Source organism: Dipteris shenzhenensis, chromosome 7 (genome assembly GCF_047967505.1).
Source record: "Dipteris shenzhenensis isolate YYH24624 ecotype China chromosome 7, Dip_SZ_1.0, whole genome shotgun sequence".
Lineage (NCBI taxonomy): Eukaryota > Viridiplantae > Streptophyta > Polypodiopsida > Gleicheniales > Dipteridaceae > Dipteris > Dipteris shenzhenensis.
The window spans coordinates 23,606,597-23,620,532 of record NC_141602.1 but is presented as its reverse complement, the minus strand read 5'-3'; positions in this window follow the sequence as shown (position 1 = coordinate 23,620,532).

The following is a 13,936-nucleotide window of genomic DNA, read 5'->3' as shown; positions in this document are numbered from 1 at the left end:
CAATACAAACCTTTTTAAAAAATGTCATTTCCAAGGGTCCCAAAATAATTTTGGTACACAAGTTTGTTAATTTGAAAGATTAAAAATATAAGAGTAAGCACAAGCACACCAAAATTGAGATCAAAACACTCATATATGGATAGTGAACTTAATTAACATACAAATTAATGTACAAAATGTCACTATAAAAATGTGAGGCCCAAATTATACATAAGAAGTCTCATCGCAAAACTATGAATCAGTAGCATTTACATCGATGGCCAAGTATTGCGGCCAAGTATTGCATGCCAAATATGTCTATCTAAAGGTTTACACACAATTAATCACCTACATCATCATCCCCTATTGTATGTCTACCTAAGACTTGTTCTTGTAGTTCACCGGCCTTTAGTTCTCCCTCTTCTTCCCCAAATTCATGATCTCAACCTTCCTCCATTACAATGTCATTATTGTCACCTTCTTCATGGCCCATGTCATCTTTTTCTTCCCCTTCTGCTAGCATCTCCGTATCCACGTCCCTATCTTCAAAATAATGTTTGCTTCAAGGAGAAACTTGGATCACGTACCACCATCTTGGATCCAAATTAGGTTCGTGTAATTATATTCATTTATGCTCAAGTATAAATTATATATATATATATAAATCAATCAACTCTATTATCATTTAATTAATTCATTAACGTGTACTTGTTCAAAATGCTCTAGAGAACAAAGCTATCACTTTCATCGGAAAAGTCTGGTGGAGTCAATGGCAAAGAAACCACATTTGTCTCTCGTGACTATAGCATTGGGACCATTGTAGATAGTTCTAAACTATTTGACATCAAGAATGAAAATTACTAAATCTTCTGAAATCAACTTCATAGATGTCATGTATGGTCCCACAATAATCTAACTATGAGAAGAGAATATTGGTATCATAAACACTTGCTCGACTATCTTGTACAAAGTTAGCCATGACTCCACAATCATATGTGACTCTCCTTCAAGAATTGATGTGTTCCACATAGAAATGCCATCCATGTGACCACAATGCACTGTACTTTTTGTGCTACAAAAGAACATGATTAAAACAATGAGGATGCATTTTGTAGCGATTATGATCATAAATACCCAAATTAAGTAGAAAGGTTAAAAACTTTCATGTGACATGCATCCAACTGCAAGCTCTGCTCTCGATCGGTTATGTCCTCTCCATCATGTTCAACTTCACAAAGAGCTTCTTTAGCCAATCACAGGACATGTGTTTGGGGAGAAGAGCAAAGTTTGGTGGATATGGCACCCTCCGCCTATGCATAACTCTAAATCTCACCCTCTCTTTTATTTTTTTGCTTTGGCCTCTTCATATCTCTCCACCCATCTTTGCATCTCAGGACTATTGAGGACATGAAACTTATTGAATTTCTCTCTTTGCTCTTCACTCATATTTCTTTTACCCCATTTACTTTGGGGAACCTCTACAATGACATGATCATCGTCCTTGATGTTCCAAGCATGTGGCATATCAGGATCCATGGATATTGCAAGAAACTCTGTGATGTATTCTTGGATGCAAGAAACTCTGTGATGTATACTAATGATCATTGTCCTTGATGTTCCAAGCATGTGGCATATCGAGATCCATGGATGCAAGAAACTTTGTGATGTAATCCTACGCCATGATTGCTTCGGGTCTAGCCCTTTTCCTTACAAATCCCTTCAAGGTTTTCATAAAACATTCAAGGAAAGACATCCAATGACTATGAATGGTTCTTGCAATGGAAACCTCATCAACTACGTGTACAAGCAAGTGCACCTAAGTCATAATATTGCTTGAGGGAAAGTGCTTCTCAAGAAGGCACACAGCTTCAATGGAGTCCACCTTAGACCTCTTGATTCTCAATACAGAGATCTCTTTCTATGAGATTCACCTATTCCACATGCACTTTAAGATTCAATATTTTATATCCATCATTTATAATTGTATGAAATATAATGAAGGTAATATGATAGTAAGCATACCTGACAATGCCACTGATCTTGTAGATAGCCATTCTAACATCTTCTGATAAGCAGCCTCTCACCTTAATTGGGAGGATAAACTACCCAAGTAATAAAGGAGGGCCAACAATGTGTCACAATCATATAAGTTAATTACATGAAAGCATCAAAATCGTAGTTCTATATACTCTTCTTTCAAGCTAACATGTAGAATACCTGTAAGACCTTGTGCCAATCACGGTACTTGAGGCCACTAATCTTATTGTCCCTTGTAAACGCTCCCCTTAGACAACTCATGTGTCCTATGGGTATCCCAAATGATGCAATATTCACCTTGACCCTTGCCTCCTCTACATTGGAAAGGATCCATGGTGCCTTTGAGAGAAAAATTCCTGGAGGATGCACTTCCTCCTAAGTTGTACAACCACACTCTTGAGTTCTATGCACATGCTCTTGGGGCCACAAGTGAGGCATCCTACCCATAATGTGCATTCCTATCCAAACACTCTCCTACAAGGTTTATACAACAGGCAGCAAAAGGAAATAACCATAACTTTCTTACCTGAAATTAGAATATAGTGATCCAACCAGTCAAAATAACTGGCGCATATGCTTCGAACAAGTCAAAGTGGGACGTTTTCATTAGTCATGACATAACAAGGATTTGTGATGCATCTTTGATAACTTTTGCATATGAACTCAAAACCTAGCGATCAAGTAGTCGAAACGATTAGATATAACATTCTGTGAATGATCATGTTGCTAGATTGACAAAAAACATATCATTTTCTCCTCACAGTCATGCTAAAGTGTAGCCAGGCTCTGATACCATGTTGAGAGAAAGAGAAAGAGGAGAGAGAAGGACACAAGAGTTGTGTTGAGAGGAAGAAAAAGAGGAGAGAGACCGACACAAGAGTTTCTCCCAAGAAAGTGATTCTATTCATAGATCATAGGCATATATATAGTTGAGGAATAGGCTGAGTCTAGCGGAAGATATTGAGCATGACCTTCATAAACCATCTTCCTCATATGTTTGGAGTGTGGCGCATTCAAACTAGGGCCCAAAATGCAAATGAAAGTGACCTTGTTATCGTCAATGCTTTTGGCATGCATGTGACCAAATAATTGTAAGCCTCCTCGCTGTGCCCTTCTTGGAGACAAACTATGATCATGGCATTCCACAAGATTGCATCCCATAGTGCAATCTTTGCAAAAACAACCATTGAATTGTGTAGACACACTGCAATCATGGCATTCCAAGAAGGTGCATTCCGAAGTGGCATCTATGCAAACATGGCTCTTGAATCATCCATGTCGTTGCACTTAACATACATATTGACAAGGCATATGCATCTAATATGTAAGTGAAAACTATCTTGTTTCCCTCTACTAATATTTGCATTTCTTCAAATAGTTGCAAAGCTTCTTTTTGCCACATCCATTCTCGGCTTACGTAGCGATCATAATACTCCAGGAGTATTTTTTTGAACACAACAAGTGCATACACCAAGCTTTCACATTTTCCATACATTTCAACAAGAAGGCTACTAAGAAATCTGTTATCCCCATATCCATGCATGTTCATGTATTGATGCACATGCTCACTCTCATACAAGGTCATAACATTAGTGTAGTGCTTCAATAATCAAAAGACAAGCATAGGTAGCATCATCTATTTCTAGACCAAACTAAACAAGGATCTCCTCATTCAAGTTTTCAGGATAGCAGTCTTGCAAAGTCAATCTAATGGTGCCCATCTTATATATGTATATGATAGGAGTTTCTGGTTTGTAGCTCCTTAAGCACCTCCTTTGCAACCTTGGACCATTCACAATCCCCCCGTACTTGGCAAAATCTGATTTTCTATTTCTCACCCAATGGATCTCATCATACAGGCTTTCAAGAGGACAGAAGCCTTCATTCCTCGCAAGCCCACTCTTATGGTGCCTGTCTAACCTAGGTGTGGGAAATCCCCTCCTCATTCCTAGCTCCTCTTATGCAAGCTTGAAACCATATAGCTCAAAAACATAGACCTAGAACAAGGACCACCCAAGATGTTGATATGGCATGTTGTCCATTTTAACACTTATACCTAAATGAAAAGTACTATATACTAAATGCAAAGTTCTATATCCCAAACTCAAATTGCTACATGCTATATGTAAAATATTATGTGGTGCAAAATACAAAATCATACATTCCTCAGAAGCCCACTCTTATGGTGCTCGTGTAACCTAGGTGTGGGATAGGCCCTCTTGATTCCTAGCTCTCTTCTACAAGCTTGAATGTGCATAGACCTAGAATAAGGGCCACCCAAGATGTTGATGTGGCATGTTGGCCATTTTAACACTAATACCTAAATGAAAAGTGCTATATACTAAATGCAAAGTTCTATATCCTAAAATCAAATTGCTACATGCTAAATGCAAATGCTAAATGCAAAATACTATGTGCAAAATACAAAATGATATGAACCCAAAGAAGGGAACATTCCTTGGTCTTATAATTTTTGGAGAGGAAGTGTGCCAACTCTCCCCCCACACTATGAGTGTGGTTATGTGCTAAATACAAACTACCATGTGCAAAATACAAAATGCAAAGAACTAAATTGAAACTACTTTGTACTAATTGCAAGTTTAAAGTACTATGTGCTAAATAAAATGTCCTATATGCCAAAATACTATGTGCTAAATGCAAAATGATATGAACCCAAGGAAGCGCACGTTCCTTGGTCTTATAATTTTTGGAAAGTACATGTGGTTATGTGCTAAATGCAAAGTACCATGTGTAAAATACAAATTGCTATGTGCAAAATAAAAATTGCTAAGGACTAAATTGAAACTACTTTTTACTAATACCAAGTTTAAAGTACTATGTGCTAAATAAAAACTCCTATATACCAAAATACTATGTGCTAAATGCAAAATGATATGAACCCAAGGAAGGGCACCCTTCCTAGTATTATAATTTTTGGAGAGGAAGTGTGCCAACTCTCCCCCCACAGTATACATGTGGTAATGTGGTAAATGCAAAGTACCATGTGCAAAATAAAAAGAGTTATGTGCAAATTTTAAATTGCTAAGAGCCATATTGAAACTGATTTGTGCTAATTGCAAGTTGAAAGTACTATGTACTACATCAAAAGTCCTATATCTCAAAATACTATGTGCTAAATGCAAAATCATATGAACCCAAGGAAGGGCACGTTCCTTGGTTTAAAAAAATTATATGTGCCAGATGCAAAATCTTATGCACTAAATTTAAATTCCTATTATGTACTAAATTTAAATTCATATGTCTTGAATGTGATTTAAATGAACCTTAGAAATAGCACCTGCAAATGTCTTATAACTTCAAGAAAGAAACTATGCAAACTCTGTGATGACAAAAATGTGTAGTTATGTGATAAATACAAAATACTATATGATCTTATAAAATTAGAAGAAAAAGAATGCAAATTCCTTCAAGGAGACATTTGTTGGTGTTATAATTTTAAGGTAAGAAGTGTGCTAGCTACTTTACTACTAGATAAATTCACTTTTCTTTTTTTTAAAGATATGATTTTATGACATGTACAAATTGTAATTTACAAATTCAAAATTTCTATCTCATTTCTGATTAATTACAACCTTTGTAAACAATGTTGATATTTTGTTTGCAGATTATTTGAATTGTTGAATTTCAAGTCATTTTTAACACTCTGATCTACAATGAGAAAATAAAGTAGGTGCTTCTTCTTTAACATATAATTTACTTTACAAATATGAAAAGGTCACTTATTGAAAGGAGAGAACGTCCTTCCTACATTAGCATAGAAAACAAGAAAAGACGATTACAACCGATCATGGCTATTCATCGATAAATTTCTAAAAGAATGGAACCAAATTACTTCTCAATATATTTTGAAGATGCAATATTGTATGTTTTATGGTAGAATAGAATTTAACATAGGATCTTTTACAAAGTTAAAATCAGTAATATCACTACTAGAATCAAGTATCACACCATATGACTTATGCAATACATTCATAAGCTTGCATGTAGAAAATGGCCTAGGACATAGATAAAAAATGGCTTGTAAAGCATGCATAGATAGTTCAATCAGAAAGTTGTACTCGGTTCCCTATGATCCAAACTATTTACAGAATGTATTAGGTGCAGACATATTTCAAATGCAAATGCTTTCTATAATCGATATATACCTAAACGTTTCTAAAGGTATTACATCTTTAGCAATAGGTATACTACAAAGGAGATCGATGTTGGATTATCCACTAATATGTTGGAATCCCCCACAAAGATTTTCTAGTAACTCAAAAGACTTACTATCAATAGCAAAACACATTCTAGCATTTAACTCTAGAACGAACCCGATATTTAAAAAATACGTGACAATGTACGAATGACCGCATCCAAAACTAGGAGTAAGTGTTCTTTCTTCAGAAGTTATTTCTAATATTCTTGAAAGACACTCTACTGACTCACCATTCAATATTATGAGAATTTCACATGAGGACAACTGCTTGTCATTACTAGAACAAATCAACATGCTAGCTACTACAACTCATCAATTCAAAAAAATAACACCACATGAAGTTGGCACAATTGTACTTCATGATTCAACAAGAATGATTGAGCATATTTTGTAACATCTATGGAAGGTCTATCACAATATGACAAATTAACACTTGAGTATGCATTATTTCCATTCCTCTATCCTTTCACATATGGTGCTCATGATGGCAAGATGTCTTGATCTCCTTAATCTTCACTTTTCCTTTGTCCTCCCTTGGACTCTCTTCCTTCTAATTGGCACCCCAATTTGCATTCTTTTCCTTATCATTTTGCTCTCTTTTTAGCTTGTAGCAATCCTTTTTCATATGGCCCTTCTTGCCACAGTGGTAACACTCAATGTTCCATGCCCTAGATTCGCTATGAGACTTCCCTCTTTCTTGGGACTTCCCCCTAAACTATGATCTGCCCCTTTGCACATTTAAGGTTGCATCCTACTTGTTGCCATCCATAGACTTCCATCTAATCTGCTCAGCCAACAAGCTACGCACAACATCATCAAACTTTAGTAATCCATCAAGTGCAGAGTTACTGATAGCTGTACGAAAGGTATCCCATGAGCATGGCAATGAATATAAGAGAAATATTGCCTTAGTCTCCGCATAAAAATTCATCTTCTGAGCCTGAAGGTGGCTGAAAATAATATTGAATTCATTCAAGTGAGAAGCAATGGAGACCCCTTCCTTCATCTGCGGAGGACAATGGATGTCCAGAACTATGCATAATCCTTTCATAAACCATTCAAGGTCACAAAAACTAAATCATCATCTTCCACTGGTGACCCAATGGAAGCAAGTGCATCTGCAATCTTCTTGACCTTCATGTGGTAGTCATTGATGCTTATATTTTCTCTCTGCACATTATGCAACTCATGCTTGAGATGCATTTTCCTGGCTTGCATATTTTTGCTATATATTTTTGTCAAAGTATCCCATGACTCCTTTGGCATGCTTGCATCTTGAATATGCACAATCATAGAATCTAAAATATTGATAGATAGCCTGTACATAACTTTTCTGGCTCTCTCATGCCAGACTTTAAATGCCTGCAACTCCTGTTGTTTGGGAACATTAGGAATAACTGGTTTTTGTTCAGCTCTAGTGATAAACTCCCAATAGCCTTTTCCCTTAAGGAAACTCGTCATTCTAAACTTCCATGCTTGGAAGTTGTTCTTGTCAAGCTTTTTAGTAACTATCTATGAAAGAGCATCAGATGCCATTACAGAACACTACAAAAATATTCTATCACTGCAATAAACACAATTTCTGCCTCACAAGGGCAAATCTGCAAAACTGACGAAAGTGGTATTTGACCACACAGTCAGCTCCTAGTGACGATTTTGCATCAACAGGAAATAAGAATGATTCTATCACTCCCAATATCTCTGCGCATAGGCATACAATGCAATTTCTATGGCAACTTTTCACCAACGTGTAGAACAGTGGTCACACAGCAAAAATAGGGCACTTTTTTGAGTGCCTGTGAAAAACTTCCACCACTAAATGCCATTTCTTATAGCATATACTGCCCTCTCGCCGCACCGTGAAGGGTGTCCCAATCTGAGATAATGCACTCTTACACTTTCTGGCTGTGCTACATGCAGAGATTTGCTCCCAAATTCGAAAAAGGAAAGCAACACTGATCCTTTTGCCAAGGCACCATGAACTTGGTTTGCTTTCTTGAGCTTCTTACTACGAACCAGGCTCTGGTCTCGGGGGGGTCACTATGTATGAACCCTCTATATCACGTGCGTTCGAGGCCTATTTGTAAAATCCCTTATCTGTAAACTTTTCCTTAATAAAACATACCCTTTTTCTATACAAATCTGTAAATTTTTTTACATTTCATTTTAAATGCTCCCTTATGTATGTTAATTTTTGAGAAATTTAGGAATTAAAAATATCCTTCTGTTGAACTCACGTGATAGGGTTACATATGATGAGTGACCCCCCCGAGGCTCTGGTACCATGTGAAGAGAGTGGGAGAAGGAAGGAGTCTCACTTGCAGCTTTCTCACATACACAATGGGGGAATATACACAAAGGTGGAGGCTGAAAACAATTTTCCTCTTCTTAGTTGTGAAATCCAAAAGAACTCTTTCTAAGTACAAAAGGAATAGGTGAGCCCTATATGTGGGTCTCAAACCAAACTCAGCTAACTGAGGTGGCATACTAACTGAGCCACTAGCTAGAGTACATAAAGATAGCTGTCATCCGGCTAATATTCATGGGCGGTGTACCAACTGCATTTGTAGCTAACAAGTTGCTGACATAAATACACAATGGTGACCCTGGCATATCATGAGTGGAGCTCGATATCTCAACAATTCCATCAACTTCATGAGTTACACCATCTAAGTGAGTAATACCATGAACGAGATATGCATGTTCATGTCTTGTCTCATTTGATGCATGTTGTGTCTCAGCAAATCCAATTCCTATCTCAGATGTAGATCCCTTATAAGAATCCACATGCACAAGACCCTCATCCAATGCTACAATGTGTTCTATCTCATCCACTCTAGTTCCTCTCTCATTTGTATTACCATGAACCAAGTCTACACGGCGTGTCTCATCACTTCGTTTCTCATGTGTGGATTATTGCACCTTAGGTTCCTCCAATGAAGTTGAATCTTGTTCAATGACACCCTGAAAGTATTCAAGGATTATCTTTGACTGCATTTCTCTTGCTTCCTCAATGGGAAATTCTCCCACACATGTTGGAGGATCTCCAATGCAGGAACCAATTTAGGAAATCTAGATGCTTTTGGAGGCGGCATCATAGAGTGCATTGCATCTTTCTTTGAATGATGAAACAATCTGTTCCTCATTCTTGACTTTAAATCATCATTGTATTGCTATCTTTTTCAATTTTTATTCCAAGTAAGGTGCCCCCTTGAATCAAATTGCTCTTTGAGAAAGATACATCTGATGCCTGCTCATCTTTCTCTAACTCTCTCTTTGTCATCACTAGAATGAGATTTCCTTTGCTTAGTACAAAGAACCATGCTTTCTTTGTGGTGTTAACAATAGACCAGTTTGTGAAGTCCTTCGGGGCATAAATTCTTCCATTATATTTCAGTGTCATACCATTGACAAATGTTGTAGCCTCAACATACATCCTATATTAAAGCATAACAAAAATTTTACGTACAAATAATATAATACTTTTGCATGAAATCTATAACTACCTTGATAAATCAAAAGTACAATGAGTCCCATTGATACACCTTAAGTTTTCATTCTCCCCAATGGTATGTCAATTTCATGCTTTGGGAATAGCCTAAAAGGCTTTACAACTCTTAGGTACATGCATAAATGTGAGAAAAAGTAAGGATTTACAATGAACTCATGGATAGTGTAAAATGAAATAAAGTACAATCGAATACAAATCTAAAGTTTGTCTATACAAGTGCAATATGCTCTATCAACTTCCACAACTGGTATAAATGTAATCTACTCTATCTACTCCCACAATTGATACCACCATAATCTATCTTGTCCACTGATACAGCTTCCAATCATCTTGAAAGTTTTAAAACCTTGATCATTGCTTAAATGATAGGGTTATTGTGAGTCTGAAACAGCATGTGAACGAATGGATTGGTGACTCTGATTAGAAACTAGTCGGGAAATTTTTATCATGGCTTTGATTGGTTTTTTTTGTAGTTCTCTCCTCTAAGGATAAACTAATCTATGCTAATCTAGACTACACCAACCGTCGAAGCGAATAAAAGCAAAAAATAATTTACTTTTCATTGTTCTTTTTAATATGCTTAGGTTGTGAGTTAAAAGCAAGAAACAATTTATTTTCCATTGTTCTTTTTACTCTACTTAGGTTGCGAGTTTTAAAAAGATAATCTACTGAGACAAACAATTTAAAAAATGGGACAATATTTTTATTTACAAAAACTAATTTACCTACAACTCATAAGAATTTATCATTCACATTAGCAAGAAATTAAAATCTTAATAAATTTAAATTTGACTTTATGAAAAATAATAAAAACTAAAAATTAAAATTGACTCCAAACCCTAAACTCTAACCCTAAACACTAAACCCTAGACCCTAACCCCTAAACCTTAGCCTTGGCCTCCTAACCCCAAACCATAAAAACTTCCAAATCCTAAACACTAAACCCTAAACCCTAAACCCAAACTCCTACACCCTAAACCCTAACCCTTAAACCCTAAACCCAAACCCTTAAACCCTAAAACCTAAACCCCAAACCCTAAACTCAAGCCCCAAACCCTAAACTCTAAACCCTAAACCCTAATCCAAACCAAACCCTAAACCCTAAACCAAAACCCCTAAAACCTAAACCCTAACCTCCCAAATCCTAAACCTTAACCCTAAAGCCTAAACCCTAACCCCTAAACCCTAATCCTTAACCCCCTAAACCCTAATCCCTAACCCTAACCCTAACCCCCAAATCCTAATCGCTAACCCCCTAATCACTAACCCCAAACCCTAATTTTATTCCCCTAAGCCCTAATCCCAAACCCTAAATCCTAGACCCTAACCTCCTAACCCCAAGCCCTAAACCCAACTCCCAAACCCTAAACCTTAAACCCTAAAACCCCAATCCCCAAACTAATATATTAATGTAAGCTAAACTACTATATTACATAAGTTTTAATTGAAAAATTAAACTAGTACATTCAAAACATAAGTGAAACTCATTTAAATGTTAAAAAAGATGGGAATTATGAAATTCAAGTTTCCACAAGTTTTTCTTTTCACACACTTTTCAAGTTTCCACATGTTTGTCTTTTTAAACACTAAGGTTCATAGTTTTAAAAAAGGTGAGAAATTTGAAATTCAAGTTTCCACACATTTGTCTTTTCAAACACCAAGGTTCATAATTTTGTTTGTTTAAGTTTCGACTAAATCACACCAGGGTACATAGTTTTGTGTGCAAGTTTCCACATGTTTACATTTTCCTTCACTATCTCTCTTCTACTGATCCTATCTCATGCTGCATGCGTCATGGTGAAGACTGGACCTCTAAATGTGGCACCCAAATATGTATACTCCCTGACTAGCTCCACCTCCTGCCCATCAAATGAAAGAGAACTCGCCTCTCCTATAAACCTGGTATGACGTGTTGAAGACCATGACTTTGGTCTTCCTAAGGTTTACAGACAACCCTCTGTCCTGACAAAAGCTGTGGAGTGCATGGAGATGTGCTTGTAAACCCTACTGGGAGGAAGAAATAAGAACCACGTCATCTACATAGAGGAGAATCGGTATCGTGGATCCTGCCAGTAAAGAACCTGTACCACCCATCGTCTGTATGTACATCTCTAACTCATCGATATAGAGACCAAAGAGTGTCGGAGACAAAGGACACCCCTGCTTCACCCCTATCGTACTGCCTACTTCCCCCGACAGCCCCGCCCGTGTCCTGACTCTACCTGTGACTCTCTCATACAAGGCCATGATCGCCCATTGAATCTTCTCACTAAATCCCAAGTCATGAAGTCGCTGGAAGAGTCTGAAATGCGGCACAGTGTCAAATGCCTTTTTGAAGTCCACGAAGTAATAATAGAGCCATTGCTTACGTGACTTCGCCTCCTCAATCAAAGCCCTGAGTGTGAAGATATGATCTAGAGTCGAGTGCTCTGCACGAAATCCTGCCTGCCCTCTAGCTCTCATGCCTATCGCCTCGGCATGGTCATTTATATGTCCTTCTAGAATGGTCGCATAAATCTTGGCCATGACATGGCCAATCATAATGGTCCTGTAGTTCGACGCCTCCAAAGGATCCCCCGACTTGTGTATGGGTACTATAGTATTTTCTAGCCAACTAGGTGGAAGACCTATACAAATGGACTCATTAAAAAGACGGGAGAGGACTGTAGCTAAGACATCAATCCCATGGATTACATACTCCGCTTGCAATCCATCATGGTCCTTAGCTCTCCCAGTCTTCAAACGATGAGCTGCTACTCGGACACTACTGGATGAGAATAAGGCAGAGGAGGTGGGTCTAGGCACATGGGATAAGTCGATCTGTGGCTGGTCTGGAATATCATATAAAGTGGAAGTATAGGCAAGCCAAACCTGTGGGTCTGTAAGAGGAGTTTGAGATTTCAAGCGAAGGAATTTCTTCCAGAATTCCTTGGAATCACAGCTGAAAAGTAAACTTCTTAGCTCCTCATCATTCCGGGCTAGAAATTGGCGCTTTTTGTGTCGCACCAAACGCTTGTAACTCTTCTTGGTCTCAATGAGGAGGGGAAACTTCTCCTGTGTCTCAAGGCGAAGCTTCCTACGGAGTTCTTTACACTCCTCATCATAACATCCATTACAAGGCACAAGACCGACTGGTGGAGGACTGGATGTGTGGCAAGTGATGGGGAAGGACTTGTGGGCTGCCGAGATGATGGAGGTATGTACAAGGTCCCACCGATCCTGTGTGGAGGGTAGGGCATCGAGAAGGTGCGGACAGAGAAGACTACTCAGGTGCTGGCTATAAATATCATCAAACTGGTGGTCAAAATGAAACTCATAGTATGGCTAACACTCATGATGTCCAGAAGGGGGGCCATGAGGAATCTGGGTAAGAATAAAGTGCAGATGTGCATGATCGACTGAAGGCATAAAAGGGTCGACTGTGAGGTTATGTACAAAAGGGATTAAAGTCGGGGGACCCAAGACGTAATCAATGACGCTCGTACCACCACCTGCGAAGGGAAAACATGTGGCTATGGATGAATGCGGCCACTGTCGAAGTCCATTATAAATGACCATGCCATGCGATGAGAGAAGCTCCAATAGGCGACGTCCCTGATCTGTCACCTCTACCCCTCTATCTGAAGATAAGCATGGAAAACTCTCATCTGGGGCAGCTGGAACTAAGACTGGATCCTCAGCAAAGTCCAAAATCTCTGCCTCTCTGTCTGATGTCCTCGCATTGAAGTCTCCTAAAAGGATGACCTCTCCGCAGCGTGAGTACTCCAATACATCGGCTAACAAATCCTCAAAAGGTGACTCTCCTGGTCCATCTGAGGCATAACGAGACTGTCTCGGGGGAAAGTAGCATACTGCAATAAACAAGTCTCTCAGGGGGGGTCTCCTGATCTATACCCAAAGATAGAGAGAGAGAGAGAGAGAGAGAGAGCGAGAGAGAGAGGGTCCTGGCGCCCGTGGCCCCTAGGGTGAGAGGGAGGGGAGGGAGGGGAGAGAGAGAGGGGAGGGAGGGGAGGGAGACAGAGAGAGGAGGGAGGGGAGGGAGAGAGAGAGCAAGAGAGAGAGAACAGAGAGAGGGGGGGTCCTAGCGGCCACGGCCCCCAGGGTGAGAGGGAGGGGAGGGAGGGGAGGGAGAGAGAGAGAGGAGGGAGGGGAGGGAGCGAGAGAGAGAGAGAGGGGGGGGTCCTGGCAGC